This window comes from Dermacentor silvarum, chromosome 11, assembly GCF_013339745.2.
Source record: "Dermacentor silvarum isolate Dsil-2018 chromosome 11, BIME_Dsil_1.4, whole genome shotgun sequence".
Taxonomy (NCBI): domain Eukaryota; kingdom Metazoa; phylum Arthropoda; class Arachnida; order Ixodida; family Ixodidae; genus Dermacentor; species Dermacentor silvarum.
Genome location: NC_051164.1, coordinates 83,645,268 through 83,662,505, shown reverse-complemented (window position 1 = coordinate 83,662,505; position 17,238 = coordinate 83,645,268). Strand labels below are relative to the sequence as shown.

Below are 17,238 nucleotides of genomic sequence, written 5' to 3'. Positions count from 1 at the left end.
TTGCATATGTAACTTACTGTAAAAGCCACAATAAACCACCAACTGTGAACTTTGTCTGCACATTACCCATTGCCTCGCGCTTACTTTCTCAAAAAAAAAAAAACAAAAAAAAACACGGTACCTCCTTAGGTTGCCCGAGGACAGCGGGCGAACTTCAAAAAGCAGGATGTAATAATTTTCGTAATGTTCCTAATTAAGCCAGTAACTCTAGCATTTCGGGACGCATTGCACATAAGATGCCCCTCGTTTGTGATAAATAGGAACGTTGTGTGATGCAGTTCTTCCCAGTCATTCGGAAACGTAGCTAATGACAATGCCAAAATACGAGGGTTATTGAAAAAGTAATGGCGCTAGCTTCTATTGAAATATTTGCAGCTCAGAATAATGTTTTACGTGTGCAGCGCCATCTGTTAATTCTTAACGAAGGTAATGCAGTTATTGTATTGGCCCAGTAGTCATCTGCTTGTCGGGGAATATATATACCACCCGTGTACTTAGATTTAGGTGCACGTTAAAGAACCCCACGTGGTCCAAATTTCCGGAGTCCCCCACTACGGCGTGCCTCATAATCAGATCGTGGTTTCGGCACGTAAAACCGCATAACTTAATTATATAGGGTGGGCCAGCTATGATGCAGCACGATTTAAAATAAGAGGAACGGCGTTACCCGAAGCAAACCTAGTGCGTATAGTTTCCTGTACAGTGGAGTAGCCACCAGCAATTTTTTCGTTACTGAGATTTAATTAGGTAATTATAATTAATTATCTAAGTCGAGAAGTACTGTCCTAATTATCAAAGTGTCAATGAGAAAGTTGTAGAGAGAGAGAGAAACTTTAATGAATAAAATGAAATGTGAGGTCCCGTGGTTGGGGCCCCTAGTCCAGGGCTCCACTGGCACGAGCGGTTCGCTGGGCTTGGTCCAGGAGAGCCCGTTGGCTGTTCTGGTCCTGGTCCGCAAGCCGCGCCTCCCACTGCCTGTTAAAATCTCGTGTTTTTAGTAGTGCGGAGTTTATATGTCTGTTATGGTCTGTTTGGGCATATCCACGTGATGGGTGGTAGCGTTGGCGTGTCCCCGCACCACGGGCATTCGTCAGTGTATCGTGCTTGGTGAATACGGCTAAGTGTATGTAGGTTTGGGTATGTGTGTGTTTGAAGTCGGCGCCAATTCCTCGCCTGTTGACTGTTCAAGTTGTAGAGCAACATTAAAAACTTCCGATACACCCTTCTGTTGCTCAATACGTGCTACATAAATGCGTTTTTCTGAGTGTGAAAGAAGCCAACGAATACACGCAGAGTCCGCCTTTTTCATTTTCCGGTGCCGCCCTCTGCCGCGCTCCGCTGGAAACGTTTTGGTAGGGTGCTGGGGCTTTCGCCGGTTGATTTGTGAACCTGCGCCCGTGTTAAGTGCGCGTCAGTTGTGCGTTTCGTGGATCGCGAATAATTATTAATGGCTTCTGGGGGGCAGCATGTCGTTCCTGGAAGCCATGTAGCACTCACCAAGTATATACATGTAGGGTGAGCAGGCCTGAGTGTGCTGCAGTGTTTTGTTTACAGTGCGGCCGATAAAGGCACGCTGAGTTCCCTCTGCCGTAGCGGCTGCTTTGGAGTTTGTTGGCGCTAACTCCTGCACTTGCACCTCGCTTTTTTTTAAATTCTTTTTACACATTCTTTATACATTTCGCATAAATAAGATGTTTTCGAGTGCGCAGCCTTCCGCGTCGGATTTAGCAAAGCGATGCAGTTGTTTACATCGGCATCTACAGCCACAGATCGTTGTTAGCATCAAAAAATGGGGGAAAGGTGCATATATGAAAAGGCGCTGATATGAAAGAATGTCAAAACGTAGAATAAAACACATATCTGCTCATATGAGCCGTGTTGTTTCATCGTGAGACGAGTCAGTATGAGCGGCTGAGCCACTTAAACAATGGCGACTGTGATGCAGTTACAAATATTGGACTGTTAATTATATATTACTGATTCTCGCTTTTCTTTAACTTCGCGATAGTTAGTTTGCGCGTGTCATAAAGCATTATTAGAGCAAACTGTGCTCGCATAAGCGCTCATTTAAAGGCCGTGTTGTTCTGCAAAAACGCGGATGCCATCGCTGACACCGTTGGTATATAACTGAGCGAAGCGGCTATTTATGCTGCTGTACCGAATGTACCGTGTCTTGTTTCGGGTTTCACGCAGAGATAAAGAGTACATCTCAGGAATTAAGAAATGTGTCTGCATGCCAACACGTAAAAACCCACCCATCTACGTTGCGAATACGACCGGCAGCCTACGGGAACGGTGACGTACAGATGTTGGCGCAGGCGTTGAGCATAGCGCTGTGTCCCCGCTTGCAGCTTATTGTGTACAAGCCGATAGAAGCGAAGGGTAGTTTATTTCAAATCGCTAAGGCTAGAATTGGACTATAAAAGCAGTTTCTTCCTTCATTATAACTTGCTTACTTTTCAGTACCGGTCCGCCGGTGGCGGGTGCGCGAACTCGACGGCGCCAGGTCTAACCTTCGCTGAACAGGATCAACATTGGCTCAAACTTATGTGCACGGATTGAGAGGGTCGAATATTGTGCATTTAAACTTCGTAGGCATGTCTTGACTCACTTTGAGCGCGATTATTTATATATACTAACGAAGCCGTTGCGGCTATCGCGTTATCGGTTCGACGGCCCATCGCACGGGTTTCGGTCCAACGATGGTCGGCACGCTGATTTTATCGGTGCCGTCGACAAGAAAGCCCGTCGCAGTACGGCAACTCGCGCTCGTCGCTTACGTCTTGTAGGCTTGGTATGATAAAATTGTCTCAGCGACACAGTGCTGAATGGTCGGCCAATCGTAGGCGTGCGCGTCTTGTCGGTCTCGTATCGACCCAGTGTTACCGCGCCTTGAACGAGTACGTGAAGTCGGGCACACGCTGCCACTACCAGCAATTGAGGACCGACGCTGCAAGAAGTCTTCGTCAGCAACGTGTTTTTAAGTGTCGTCCAAGTGTAACGCAGGGGTTTATCGATAAATTTGCTATTACAGCCATCAATGCAAGGTGGCAACTACGTGGTTCCCTGTGCAGTCTGGACGAAGCCCTCACCGCTTTTTGTTAAAAGTGGAGTTACAGTCTTACGCTACGCACGTTTTCGGCACCGCACCGACGTCGAGCTACCAGTGAAGTTTCAACGAGGTACACAGCACGAGTTTGCACTTGCAGTAGCGCGCGTGCGAGCGCATTTTTTTTTTTTTCGGGGACGTTTCCCCGAGACGGGGCCGCACGGCCGCGCGCGCGACCCTTCGAAAACGTTTCGCGACTAATCCGCCAGGGCAGGGCGCATGCGCCGTAGCGCCGTGAAAAAAAGGCGCATTGCCGCGCGACTGGCCGCTTTGCGTGTATTCGCGGTCTTCTTTCACGCTAGGAAAAACACTTTTATGTAGCCCCTATTGAGCAACAGAAAGCTGTATCGGGAGTTTTTCATGTTGCTCTACAACTTTCTCATTTACTTCTCATTTACTCATTATTTCTCATTTACTCATTTTAATTACTGGCGGCTACTCCACTGTACTGGAAACAATACGCACTAGGTTTGCTTCTTGTCACGCCGTTCCTCTTTTTTAAATCGTGCTGCGTGATTGCTGGGACACCCTGTAGATAAGATATGTAGTGTGTGTGTGTGTGTGTGTGTGTGTGTGTGTGTGTGTGTGTGTGTGTGTGTGTGTGTGTGTGTGTGTGTGTGTGTGTGTGTGTGTGTGTGTGTGTGTGTGTGTGTGTGTGTGTGTGTACAGTGCTCAGCGACTGAAACGCGATCTGACAGCATGGTGGCCACCGCTTGTTGCGCCTCTGGTGATCACTGTGTAATCGCTGAGGGGGCCGAACGCAGTTACGATCCATGAAAAAGCTTCTCGATTTCATGCGACATAAAAATTCATCACCTCAGTGCCAGCAACGCCCACCGGCGCAAAAAAAAAAAGTACCGGCCGCCATGTTGTCTGAGATCGTGTTTCAATCGGTGAGCACTGTGCGTCGGGTAGGAGTGCCAGCAAACGGTAATAAATAACCCCTGTATGCTGATCGGCAAAGTAGTGCCAGTGCAGATTTGCGATTTCGTAATACAACAATGAGTACATTCCTAAAACAAAATCACGTACTACCGATGGTGGGCATCAGCGGGATTTGTTGGCCAATCGTTTGTGTCGTTGTATAGCGAGACTAACACAAATAGAAGGGGTGACGACTTTCTTTCCCGCAGAATTGAAACGCCGGGGACATGAATTAGACTTATTGGAGTACTCCTGAAAGTTGATGAATTAAATTTTGCGTGAGATCATGGCGCCCTTTGACGGTGTATACAGAACAGAACAATAAGGCTTCGCGTTCCCATCTTTTTCACTGTGCTTCCTACATACGCGTGCGATGCGTTCTTTTGTTTTTTTTCTCATTGGTGCCGAGAACGAACAGCACAAGATCGACATGGTCGTGTGGTGCACGCATCTGTCGGGCAAGGACGAGGCTGGACTTTAGTGCGTGATCACCAGGAAGCGTGGGAGGCAGTATGGCGGCCGACTGTAGTCAGGCCAGCAAGGTGAGCGCATCGAAGACGTCTTGCGTCCATAATCTTTCCATTGCCGTTAGCTCTGCCGAGGTAATTGCTTATAAAACAATTTCACAGACACTAAACTCGAGTACGCCAATGGTTCTTGTAATTCTTAGCAGTGAAGTGAGAACAAGACGCTATACATTTATTTTAGTATTCTTTGTTAAAAGCTACTCAAATAAATATTTATAGCTAGCACAGCCACAATTCTACCTGACGAGTGTTACAACTACCAAACATTTTAAACTTTCAAAATTTCGACGGGGGCGACATGCAAGAATGCCCGTGTGCTGTGCATTGCGTGCACGGTAAAAAACCTCAGGAAGTTGAAATGGATACGAAGTCTCCCAAAGCGGCGTGAATCATAATCATATCGTGGTATTAGCACGGCAAATCACAGAATTAAATTTTCCTATCTGCCATTTGGTACGCACTGCCTTCCAGTCAATATTCCTGAAGCCAACTTGGATCACTGGACTGTTCTAGGTACCTGGTGTCTTGCTGCCTGTCATGCGGACCTGGTGGTTCGTCCTTCGGACCTGGTAGCCAGTCGCTGTGGTAGCCTGCTGTCGTGATGCCCACCCTGTGGATCTGGTGGCCAGCTGATCTAGAGGCCTCGTATCTGGGTGCCCGCCTTGTTGACCTAGTGGCCAGCTGTTCTAGCAGCCTAGTGTCTTGATGCCCACTCTGTGGATCTAGTGGCCAGCTGATCTCGAGACCTGGTAACTTGATGATCACCCAGTGGACCTGGTGGCCAGCTGCCTGGTGTTTTGATGTCCGCCTTGTGGATCTGGTGGCCAGGTGATCCAGCGAACTCCTACGTCGATGCCCACCCGGCTGACCTGGCGTCCAGCTGTTCTAGCACTCTGGTGCTTGGCTGCGCACCCTGCAGACCTGGCGGCCATCTTTTCTTGTGGCGTCTACGGCTGCTCATGAGATAGCGCACCATTGCCCACCATTGACGGTGCATGTGGTTGCGTGCAAACGGGTACGCCTGCTTTCGTGAATAGTTTTAGCCTATAACGTCTGAACTCAAGTCAAGCCGCTATTATGAAGATACCACGAAATCGCTGAATGATTGATTGCAGCTTTTTTATGTAGGACATCCGTGTGGCTTTTGGCTCAAACATCGCGGAGACGGACAACCGGGCCAAGTTCCGCTTCCAGCAGACGAGGTGAGCACAATCCTTGCGACTGTTTTGAATTATTTACACTCAACTTGTGGCATAGCGGCCACACGAAATGCAATTAGCCGCGTTTTCCTGTAACCGCTTTATCGTGCTCGTGAAGTTGGCGTGTCTAGGCTTAGAGAAGGAGGAGGAGGAAAAAAGGAAAGGCAGGGAGGTCTAGGCTTAGAGAAATGTAATAGAGCTAATAGAGTGGTTGTAAGCAATAGGCAGTTCGTTCTTTATTCCTAAATTAAATTAAAACTTGTCGATAGAGTATTGAAGAAAATACTGCAGGCAGATTTACAGTTGCTGACGTTTCAGGTTGGTTTTGACTGTTTTCACCGTGGCAGTGTCAGTGGAGAATAATGCTGATCCAACGCACATGTTATACCATATTTGAAGCGAAGCAGGAGGGGACGAAGAAAAGAAGGAAAGAAAGGTAGCGTGGCCAACCAGATGGCCTTCCGGTTTGCAACCCTGCAGGGGGAGAAGAGGTTTAAAAGAATGAAAAGACAGGAGAGGGAGGGAAGAAAGCACTCAGTGTGAACACGCGCTTCATAGAGGCCTGTCGATTATTATTATTATTTGATTTGCATACATATAACACAAGGACACGAAGGAAATACGGGGGGAGCAAGCTGACAACTGCCACCGAGAGGGGCACAACGCCTGCGTGCTCTTTGAGGAGGAGGGAATAGAGGACATGAAAACATCAGGAAAGATAATAGGAAATGAAGAAATGACGGAGATAGACAGGACAAAACAAAATACAAATAATGTCGATTTAGTGAATCGTAGCAATGCACGCCTAACTTTGATGCGAAGCTTTCATCGTAAATGCTATACGACTAACGGTGATGCGCACAATTTATTTCATCCTATGCAATGAGTAGAGAGAGAGAGAGAGAGAGAGAAAAGTCATAAGGGAAAGGCAGGGAGGTTAACCAGGCTGAGCCCCGTAGGCTACCCTGCACTGGGGAAGGGGGAGAAGGAATTGAAAGAGAAGGAAGAGAGAAGTTCACAGTTCACACCTTGCACACTTACAGTCAAGCGTTCATCGCTGAGTTTCGTCACAGGCGGTCATGCAGGCTCGTGCACTCCAAAAAGCGCAGCAGCGCCTTTGTAGCCCTGTACATGGAAGACGCACGAGGCCACGGGCCGAAGATCTTCTCCTCCGTAAAAGGCCTGTCGTCTAAGTGCCCCAAAGCAGTCCGAAGGGCAATCCTCTCTTCTTCGTATCTAGGGCAGTCACATAAGAGATGTCTGGTGGTTTCCTCAACACCACATGTGTTGCAGTTGGCACTGTCCGCCATTCCAATTAGGAATGAATAGGAGTTAGTAAACGAAACTCCTAATCGCAGGCGGCACAGTAAGGTTTCTTCATGCCATTTAAAACGGGGTAAAAGTCGTAATTGCATCTGTGGGTCCATGGCATATAGGCGCCAGTTGGTATGGGCAAGACTGCTGAGGTGCCGCGCTGCAATGAGTAAATTCATGCAATACTTATGCACAACTTTCACCTTACATAGTTTTTAGATTTGTGCGCCACACAGTTCCGAAAATATTCTGAAGGGCAGAAACAAAATAAGGGGGCGGACCCATTGTGTGAGGTGTCTGCATAGCGATGTCGCGAGGACGAAGGCGATGTTTGTCAAATCATTTTAATGTCCAACGTATACATTGCAAATGTTGCTAAAGCAAAAGCTGCTTTAAGCAGCTTGACTAGGCCCTAGCAACCGAAATTGATGCTTGACGACGGAAGAATGCTGATGACAGATGGCATGCACAAAAGAAAAGCAGGACACCTTTGCAATCACATGTAGACGTGACACGTTCGGGGAAATTTAAATATTGAGAAAGCGTGGTTCGGTAGCTTTCCGTAGGCGGTCACCCTCTGCTGCAACGGCTACCTGAATATGTCGATGAGTATCTCTACAGCGATTGCAAAATTGTGGCAAAGAATTTTTTTCGGCGTTGGGGAACGTACCTGGTTAAAATGAGAAACAATCGCGTTTCCCTCGCCAATGCTGCGTTATTGGTGAGACCAGTGTATCCTATAACTATCTGCTTCTAAACGTGCCTTTTTGTTTTCTGTGAACAATTTTAAGAAAGTATTCTTGTGTGCAATATGTATACAATCTGTTCATTATTCGCTTCTTGTTGTAGCTTTCAGACAGTATGTTTCCACTTCCATTGTCCCGTCAGATTTTATGTGTTGATTGAAGACCCCAGTTATTACACCTTAACAACCAATAATTTTTATAATAATTATCAACGACAGCGCAATTCCAATGCACACAAGATTATGAGACAACGACGTTGACATTACGACGTTATGATGGCAGTGTCCTCGGTGGTGTAACTACTTAATTGCTGTGACAGAAAAAGTTGCAATGCTAAACATGTGTAAGACTTGCGTCGTCTTTGACGGTGATGCTAAGGCACCAGCGCGTGGTGTGGAATGCTTATGGTTGCAACTTCTAAGTGAAAAGCCTTTTTGCCTCTTTAGTCTGGTTTCGTGGTTGATCGGTGGTCGATGGTGGGACCCCGCAAGAAAACGTTCGTTAGTTAGTTCTTGGTTAATTCGTACTTTCGTTCGTTATTTCGCTCATTTAATCATTCGTTTAGCCAATGGTTCGTGCTTTCCTCCTTTCATTGTTCATTTTGCCCATTTAGTCGTTCGTTAGTTGGCTCTTCTTCGATTCGAACTATCGCTTATTCGCTCGTTCAGTTTATCGTTAGTTGGCTCCTTCAATCATTCGTTTAGTCAATGGTTGGTGCATCCCTCTGTTCATTGTTCAGTTTGCCGATTCAGTCGTTCATTAGTTAGCTCTTATTTAATTCGAACTATCGTTAGTGCGCTCATCTAGCGGTTCTTAATTTGGCTCCCTTAGTCATTCGTTAGGTCAATGGTTGGTGCATTCCTCTGTTCAATGTTCACTTTGCCCATTCAGTCGTTCATTAGTAAGCTATTCTATAACTCGAACTATTGCTCGTTCGCTCGTTCTGTCGTTCGTTATTTGGCTCTTCTTCGATTCGAACTATTGTTCGTTCGCTCGTTCAGTTTATCGTTATTTCGCTCCTTCAATCATTCGTTTAGTCAATGGTTGGTGAATTCCTCCGTTCAATATTCACTTTGCCCATTCAGTCGTTCGTTAGTTGGCTCTTCTTCGCTTCGAACTATTGTGCTTTCGCTCGTTCAGTTTATCGTTTGTTGGCTCCTTCAATCATTTGTTTAGGCAATGGTTGGTGCATTCCTCCGTGCATTGTTCATTTTGAACATTCTGTCGTTCGTTAGTTGGCTCTTCTTCGATTCGAACTATTGTTCGTTCGCTCGTTCAGTTTATCGTTAGTTGGGTCCTTCAATCATTCGTTTAGGCAGTGGTTGGTGCATTCCTCCGTGCATTGTTCATTTTGAACATTCTGTCGTTCGTTAGTTGGCTCTTCTTCGATTCGAACTATCGTTCGCTGGCTCGTTCAGTCGTTGGTTATTTGGTTCCTTCAATCATTCATTAAGTCAATGGTTGGTGCATTCCTCCGTGCATTGTTCATTTTGAACATTCTGTCGTTCGTTAGTTGGCTCTTCTTCGCTTCGAACTATTGTTCGTTCGCTCGTTCAGTTTATCGTTAGTTGGGTCCTTCAATCATTCGTTTAGTCAATGGTTGGTGCATTCCTCCGTGCATTGTTCATTTTCAACATTCTGTCGTTCGTTAGTTGGCTCTTCTTCGATTCGAACTATCGTTCGCTGGCTTGCTCAGTCGTTCGTTATTTGGTTCCTTCAATCATTCATTAAGTCAATGGTTGGAGCATTCCTCCGTTCAATATTCACTTTGCCCATTCAGTCGTTCGTTAGTTGGCTCTTCTTCGCTTCGAACTATTGTGCTTTCGCTCGTTCAGTTTATCGTTTGTTGGCTCCTTCAATCATTTGTTTAGGCAATGGTTGGTGCATTCCTCCGTGCATTGTTCATTTTGAACATTCTGTCGTTCGTTAGTTGGCTCTTCTTCGATTCGAACTATTGTTCGTTCGCTCGTTCAGTTTATCGTTAGTTGGCTCCTTCAATCATTCGTTTAGTCAATGGTTGGTGCATTCCTCCGTGCATTGTTCATTTTGAACATTCTGTCGTTCGTTAGTTGGCTCTTCTTCGATTCGAACTATTGTTCGTTGGCTCCTTCAATCATTCGTTTAGGCCATGGTTGGTGCATTCCTCCGTGCATTGTTCATTTTGAACATTCTGTCGTTCGTTAGTTGGCTCTTCTTCGATTCGAACTATTTGTTCGCTCGTTCAGTTTATCGTTAGTTGGCTCCTTCAATCATTCGTTAGTCAATGGTTGGTGCATTCCTCCGTGCATTGTTCATTTGAACATTCTGTCGTTCGTTAGTTGGCTCTTCTTCGATTCGAACTATTGATCGTTCGCTCGTTCAGTTTATCGTTAGTTGGCTCCTTCAATCATTCGGTTTAGGCATGGTTGGTGCATTCCTCCGTGCATTGTTCATTTTGAACATTCTGTCGTTCGTTAGTTGGCTCTTCTTCGATTCGAACTATTGTTCGTTCGCTCGTTCAGTTTATCGTTAGTTGGCTCCTTCAATCATTCGTTTAGTCAATGGTTGGTGCATTCCTCCGTGCATTGTTCATTTTGAACATTCTGTCGTTCGTTAGTTGGCTCTTCTTCGATTCGAACTATTGTTCGTTCGCTCGTTCAGTTTATCGTTAGTTGGCTCCTTCAATCATTCGTTTAGTCAATGGTTGGTGCATTCCTCCGTGCATTGTTCATTTTGAACATTCTGTCGTTCGTTAGTTGGCTCTTCTTCGCTTCGAACTATTGTTCGTTTGCTCGTTCAGATTATGGTTAGTAGGCTCCTTCAATCATTCTTTTAGGCAATGGTTGGTGCATTCCTCTGTGCATTGTTCATTTTGAACATTCTGTCGTTCGTTAGTTGGCTCTTCTTCGATTCGAACTATTGTTCGTTCGCTCGTTCAGTTTATGGTTAGTTGGCTCCTTCAATCATTCGTTTAGTCAATGGTTGGTGCATTCCTCCGTGCATTGTTCATTTTGAACATTCTGTCGTTCGTTATTTGGCTCTTCTTCGATTCGAACTATTGTTCGTTCGCTCATTCAGTTTATCGTTATTTCGCTCCTTCAATCATTCGTTTAGTCAATGGTTGGTGCATTCCTCCGTGCATTGTTCATTTTGAACATTCTGTCGTTGGTTAGTTGGCTCTTAATCGATTCGAACTATTGATCGTTCGCTCGTTCAGTTTATCGTTAGTTGGCTCCTTCAATCATTGGTTTAGTCAATGGTAGGTGCATTCCTCCGTGCATTGTTCATTTTGAACATTCTGTCGTTCGTTAGTTGGCACTTCTTCGATTCGAACTATCGTTCGCTGGCTTGCTCAGTCGTTCGTTATTTGGTTCCTTCAATCATTCATTAAGTCAATGGTTGGTGCATTCCTCCGTTCAATATTCACTTTGAACATTCTGTCGTTGGTTAGTTGGCTCTTCATCGATTCGAACTATTGATCGTTCGCTCGTTCAGTTTATCGTTAGTTGGCTCCTTCAATCATTGGTTTAGGACATGGTTGGTGCATTCCTCCGTGCATTGTTCATTTTGAACATTCTGTCGTTCGTTAGTTGGCTCTTCTTCGATTCGAACTATTGTTCGTTCGCTCGTTCAGTTTATCGTTAGTTGGCTCCTTCAATCATTCGTTTAGTCAATGGTTGGTGCATTCCTCCGTGCATTGTTCATTTTGAACATTCTGTCATTCGTTAGTTGGCTCTTCTTCGATTCGAACTATTGTTCGTTCGCTCGTTCAGTTTATCGTTAGTTGGCTCCTTCAATCATTCGTTTAGTCAATGGTTGGTGCATTCCTCCGTGCATTGTTCATTTTGAACATTCTGTCGTTCGTTAGTTGGCTCTTCTTCGCTTCGAACTATTGTTCGTTTGCTCGTTCAGATTATGGTTAGTAGGCTCCTTCAATCATTCTTTTAGGCAATGGTTGGTGCATTCCTCTGTGCATTGTTCATTTTGAACATTCTGTCGTTCGTTAGTTGGCTCTTCTTCGATTCGAACTATTGTTCGTTCGCTCGTTCAGTTTATGGTTAGTTGGCTCCTTCAATCATTCGTTTAGTCAATGGTTGGTGCATTCCTCCGTGCATTGTTCATTTTGAACATTCTGTCGTTCGTTATTTGGCTCTTCTTCGATTCGAACTATTGTTCGTTCGCTCGTTCAGTTTATCGTTATTTCGCTCCTTCAATCATTCGTTTAGTCAATGGTTGGTGCATTCCTCCGTGCATTGTTCATTTTGAACATTCTGTTGTTGGTTAGTTGGCTCTTAATCGATTCGAACTATTGATCGTTCGCTCGTTCAGTTTATGGTTAGTTGGCTCCTTCAATCATTGGTTTAGTCAATGGTAGGTGCATTCCTCCGTGCATTGTTCATTTTGAACATTCTGTCATTCGTTAGTTGGCTCTTCTTCGATTCGAACTATCGTTAGTTCGCTCGTTCAGATTATGGTTAGTTGGCTCCTGCAATCATTCGTTTAGTCAATGGTTGGTGCATTCCTCCGTGCATTGTTCATTTTGAACATTCTGTCGTTCGTTAGTTGGCTCTTCTTCGCTTCGAACTATTGTTCGTTCGCTCGTTCAGATTATGGTTAGTTGGCTCCTTCAATCATTCGTTTAGGCAGTGGTTGGTGCATTCCTCCGTGCATTGTTCATTTTGAACATTCTGTCGTTCGTTAGTTGGCTCTTCTTCGATTCGAACTATCGTTCGCTGGCTTGTTCAGTCGTTCGTTATTTGGTTCCTTCAATCATTCATTAAGTCAATGGTTGGTGCATTCCTCCGTTCAATATTCACTTTGCCCATTCTGTCGTTCGTTAGTTGGCTCTTCTTCGATTCGAACTATTGTTCGTTCGCTCGTTCAGTTTATCGTTAGTTGGCTCCTTCAATCATTCGTTTAGGCAGTGGTTGGTGCATTCCTCCGTGCATTGTTCATTTTGAACATTCTGTCGTTCGTTAGTTGGCTCTTCTTCGATTCGAACTATCGTTCGCTGGCTCGTTCAGTTTATCGTTAGTTTGCTCCTTCAATCATTCGTTTAGTCAATGGTTGGTGCATTCCTCCGTGCATTGTTCATTTTTTGCATTCTGTCGTTCGTTAGTTGGCTCTTCTTCGCTTCGAACTATTGTTCGTTCGCTCGTTCAGATTATGGTTAGTTGGCTCCTTCAATCATTCGTTTAGGCAGTGGTGGTTCATTCCTCCGTGCATTGTTCATTTTGAACATTCTGTCATTCGTTAGTTGGCTCTTCTTCGATTCGAACTATTGTTCGTTCGCTCGTTCAGTTTATCGTTAGTTGGCTCCTTCAATCATTCGTTTAGTCAATGGTTGGTGCATTCCTCCGTGCATTGTTCATTTTGAACATTCTGTCGTTCGTTAGTTGGCTCTTCTTCGCTTCGAACTATTGTTCGTTTGCTCGTTCAGATTATGGTTAGTAGGCTCCTTCAATCATTCTTTTAGGCAATGGTTGGTGCATTCCTCTGTGCATTGTTCATTTTGAACATTCTGTCGTTCGTTAGTTGGCTCTTCTTCGATTCGAACTATTGTTCGTTCGCTCGTTCAGTTTATCGTTAGTTGGCTCCTTCAATCATTCGTTTAGGCAGTGGTTGGTGCATTCCTCCGTGCATTGTTCATTTTGAACATTCTGTCGTTCGTTAGTTGGCTCTTCTTCGATTCGAACTATCGTTCGCTGGCTCGTTCAGTCGTTCGTTATTTGGTTCCTTCAATCATTCATTAAGTCAATGGTTGGTGCATTCCTCCGTGCATTGTTCATTTTGAACATTCTGTCGTTCGTTAGTTGGCACTTCTTCGATTCGAACTATCGTTCGCTGGCTTGCTCAGTCGTTCGTTATTTGGTTCCTTCAATCATTCATTAAGTCAATGGTTGGTGCATTCCTCCGTTCAATATTCACTTTGAACATTCTGTCGTTGGTTAGTTGGCTCTTCATCGATTCGAACTATTGATCGTTCGCTCGTTCAGTTTATCGTTAGTTGGCTCCTTCAATCATTGGTTTAGGACATGGTTGGTGCATTCCTCCGTGCATTGTTCATTTTGAACATTCTGTCGTTCGTTAGTTGGCTCTTCTTCGATTCGAACTATTGTTCGTTCGCTCGTTCAGTTTATCGTTAGTTGGCTCCTTCAATCATTCGTTTAGTCAATGGTTGGTGCATTCCTCCGTGCATTGTTCATTTTGAACATTCTGTCGTTCGTTAGTTGGCTCTTCTTCGCTTCGAACTATTGTTCGTTCGCTCGTTCAGATTATGGTTAGTTGGCTCCTTCAATCATTCGTTTAGGCAGTGGTTGGTGCATTCCTCCGTGCATTGTTCATTTTGAACATTCTGTCGTTCGTTAGTTGGCTCTTCTTCGATTCGAACTATCGTTCGCTGGCTTGTTCAGTCGTTCGTTATTTGGTTCCTTCAATCATTCATTAAGTCAATGGTTGGTGCATTCCTCCGTTCAATATTCACTTTGCCCATTCTGTCGTTCGTTAGTTGGCTCTTCTTCGCTTCGAACTATTGTTCGTTCGCTCGTTCAGATTATGGTTAGTTGGCTCCTTCAATCATTCGTTTAGGCAGTGGTGGTTCATTCCTCCGTGCATTGTTCATTTTGAACATTCTGTCATTCGTTAGTTGGCTCTTCTTCGATTCGAACTATTGTTCGTTCGCTCGTTCAGTTTATCGTTAGTCGGCTCCTTCAATCATTCGTTTAGTCAATGGTTGGTGCATTCCTCCGTGCATTGTTCATTTTGAACATTCTGTCGTTCGTTAGTTGGCTCTTCTTCGCTTCGAACTATTGTTCGTTTGCTCGTTCAGATTATGGTTAGTAGGCTCCTTCAATCATTCGTTTAGGCAATGGTTGGTGCATTCCTCTGTGCATTGTTCATTTTGAACATTCTGTCGTTCGTTAGTTGGCTCTTCTTCGATTCGAACTATTGTTCGTTCGCTCGTTCAGTTTATCGTTAGTTGGCTCCTTCAATCATTCGTTTAGTCAATGGTTGGTGCATTCCTCCGTGCATTGTTCATTTTGAACATTCTGTCGTTCGTTAGTTGGCTCTTCTTCGATTCGAACTATTGTTCGTTCGCTCGTTCAGTTTATCGTTATTTGGCTCCTTCAATCATTCGTTTAGTCAATGGTTGGTGCATTCCTCCGTGCATTGTTCATTTTGAACATTCTGTCGTTCGGTTAGTTGGCTCTTAATTCGATTCGAACTATTGATCGTTCGCTCGTTCAGTTTATCGTTAGTTGGCTCCTTCAATCATTCGGTTTAGTCAATGGTAGGTGCATTCCTCCGTGCATTGTTCATTTTGAACATTCTGTCGTTCGTTAGTTGGCTCTTCTTCGATTCGAACTATTGTTCGTTCGCTCGTTCAGTTTATCGTTAGTTGGCTCCTTCAATCATTCGTTTAGGCAGTGGTTGGTGCATTCCTCCGTGCATTGTTCATTTTGAACATTCTGTCGTTCGTTAGTTGGCTCTTCATCGCTTCGAACTATTGTTCTTTCGCTCGTTCAGTTTATCGTTAGTTGGCTCCTTCAATCATTCGTTTAGTCAATGGTTGGTGCATTCCTCCGTGCATTGTTCATTTTGAACATTCTGTCGTTCGTTGGTTGGCTCTTCTTCGATTCGAACTATTGTTCGTTCGCTCGTTCAGTTTATCGTTAGTTGGCTCCTTCAATCATTCGTTTAGTCAATGGTTCGTGCATTCCTCTGTGCATTGTTCATTTTGAACATTGTGTCGTTCGTTAGTTGGCTCTTCTTCGATTCGAACTATCGTTTGTTCGCTCGTTCAGTTTATCGTTAGTTGGCTCCTTCAATCATTCGTTTAGTCAATGGTTGGTGCATTCCTCCGTGCATTGTTCATTTGAACATTTTGTCGTTCGTTAGTTGGCTCTTCTTCGATTCGAACTATCGTTCGTTCGCTCGTTCAGATTATGGTTAGTTGGCTCCTTCAATCATTCGTTTAGGCAGTGGTTGGTGCATTCCTCCGTGCATTGTTCATTTTGAACATTCTGTCGTTCGTTAGTTGGCTCTTCATCGCTTCGAACTATTGTTCTTTCGCTCGTTCAGTTTATCGTTTGTTGGCTCCTTCAATCATTCGTTTAGGCAATGGTTGGTGCATTCCTCCGTGCATTGTTCATTTTGAACATTCTGTCGTTCGTTAGTTGGCCCTTCTTCGCTTCGAACTATTGTTCGTTCGCTCGTTCAGTTTATCGTTAGTTGGCTCCTTCAATCATTCGTTTAGGCAGTGGTTGGTGCATTCCTCCGTGCATTGTTCATTTTGAACATTCTGTCGTTCGTTAGTTGGCTCTTCTTCGATTCGAACTATCGTTCGCTGGCTTGTTCAGTCGTTCGTTATTTGGTTCCTTCAATCATTCATTAAGTCATTGGTTGGTGCATTCCTCCGTTCAATATTCACTTTGCCCATTCAGTCGTTCGTTAGTTGGCTGTTCTTCGCTTCGAACTATTGTTCTTTCGCTCCTTCAGTTTTTCGTTAGTAGGCTCCTTCAATCATTCGTTTAGGCAATGGTTGGTGCATTCCTCCGTGCATTGTTCATTTTGAACATTCTGTCGTTCGTTAGTTGGCTCTTCTTCGCTTCGAACTATTGTTCGTTCGCTCGTTCAGTTTATCATTAGTTGGCTCCTTCAATCATTCGTTTAGTCAATGGTTGGTGCATTCCTCCGTGCATTGTTCATTTTGAACATTCTGTCGTTCGTTAGTGGGCTCTTCTTCGATTCGAACTATTGTTCGTTCGCTCGTTCAGTTTATCGTTAGTTGGCTCCTTCAATCATTCGTTTAGGCAGTGTTTGGTTCATTCCTCCGTGCATTGTTCATTTTGAACATTCTGTCGTTCGTTAGTTGGCTCTTCTTCGATTCGAACTATCGTTTGTTCGCACGTTCAGTCGTTCGTTATTTGGTTCCTTCAATCATTCATTAAGTCATTGGTTGGTGCATTCCTCCGTTCAATATTCACTTTGCCCATTCAGTCGTTCGTTAGTTGGCTGTTCTTCGCTTCGAACTATTGTCTTTTCGCTCCTTCAGTTTTTCGTTAGTGCTCCTTCAATCATTCGTTTAGGCAATGGTTGGTGCCTTCCTCCGTGCATTGTTCATTTTGAACATTCTGTCGTTCGTTAGTTGGCTCTTCTTCGCTTCGAACTATTGTTCGTTCGCTCGTTCAGTTTATCATTAGTTGGCTCCTTCATCATTCGTTAGTCAATGGGTTGGTGCATTCCTCCGTGCATTGTTCATTTGAACATATCTGTCGTTCGTTAGTGGCTCTTCTTCGATTCGAACTATTGTTCGTTCGCTCGTTCAGTTTATCGTTAGTTGGCTCCTTCAATCATTCGTTTAGGCAGTGGTTGGTGCATTCCTCCGTGCATTGTTCATTTTGAACATTCTGTCGTTCGTTAGTTGGCTCTTCTTCGAT

The 17,238-nt window shown here is 44.5% G+C and overlaps 1 long non-coding RNA gene across 1 annotated transcript; it reads left to right on the top strand.

The window, feature by feature from the left end:
- Positions 1-4,336: 4,336 nt before the first annotated feature.
- LOC125941627 (uncharacterized) lies at positions 4,337-5,763 on the top strand. The gene is made up of 3 exons (XR_007464497.1): positions 4,337-4,575; positions 5,074-5,575; positions 5,689-5,763. It is a non-coding gene; the product is annotated as an uncharacterized LOC125941627 (long non-coding RNA).
- The last annotated feature ends 11,475 nt before the right edge of the window (positions 5,764-17,238 follow it).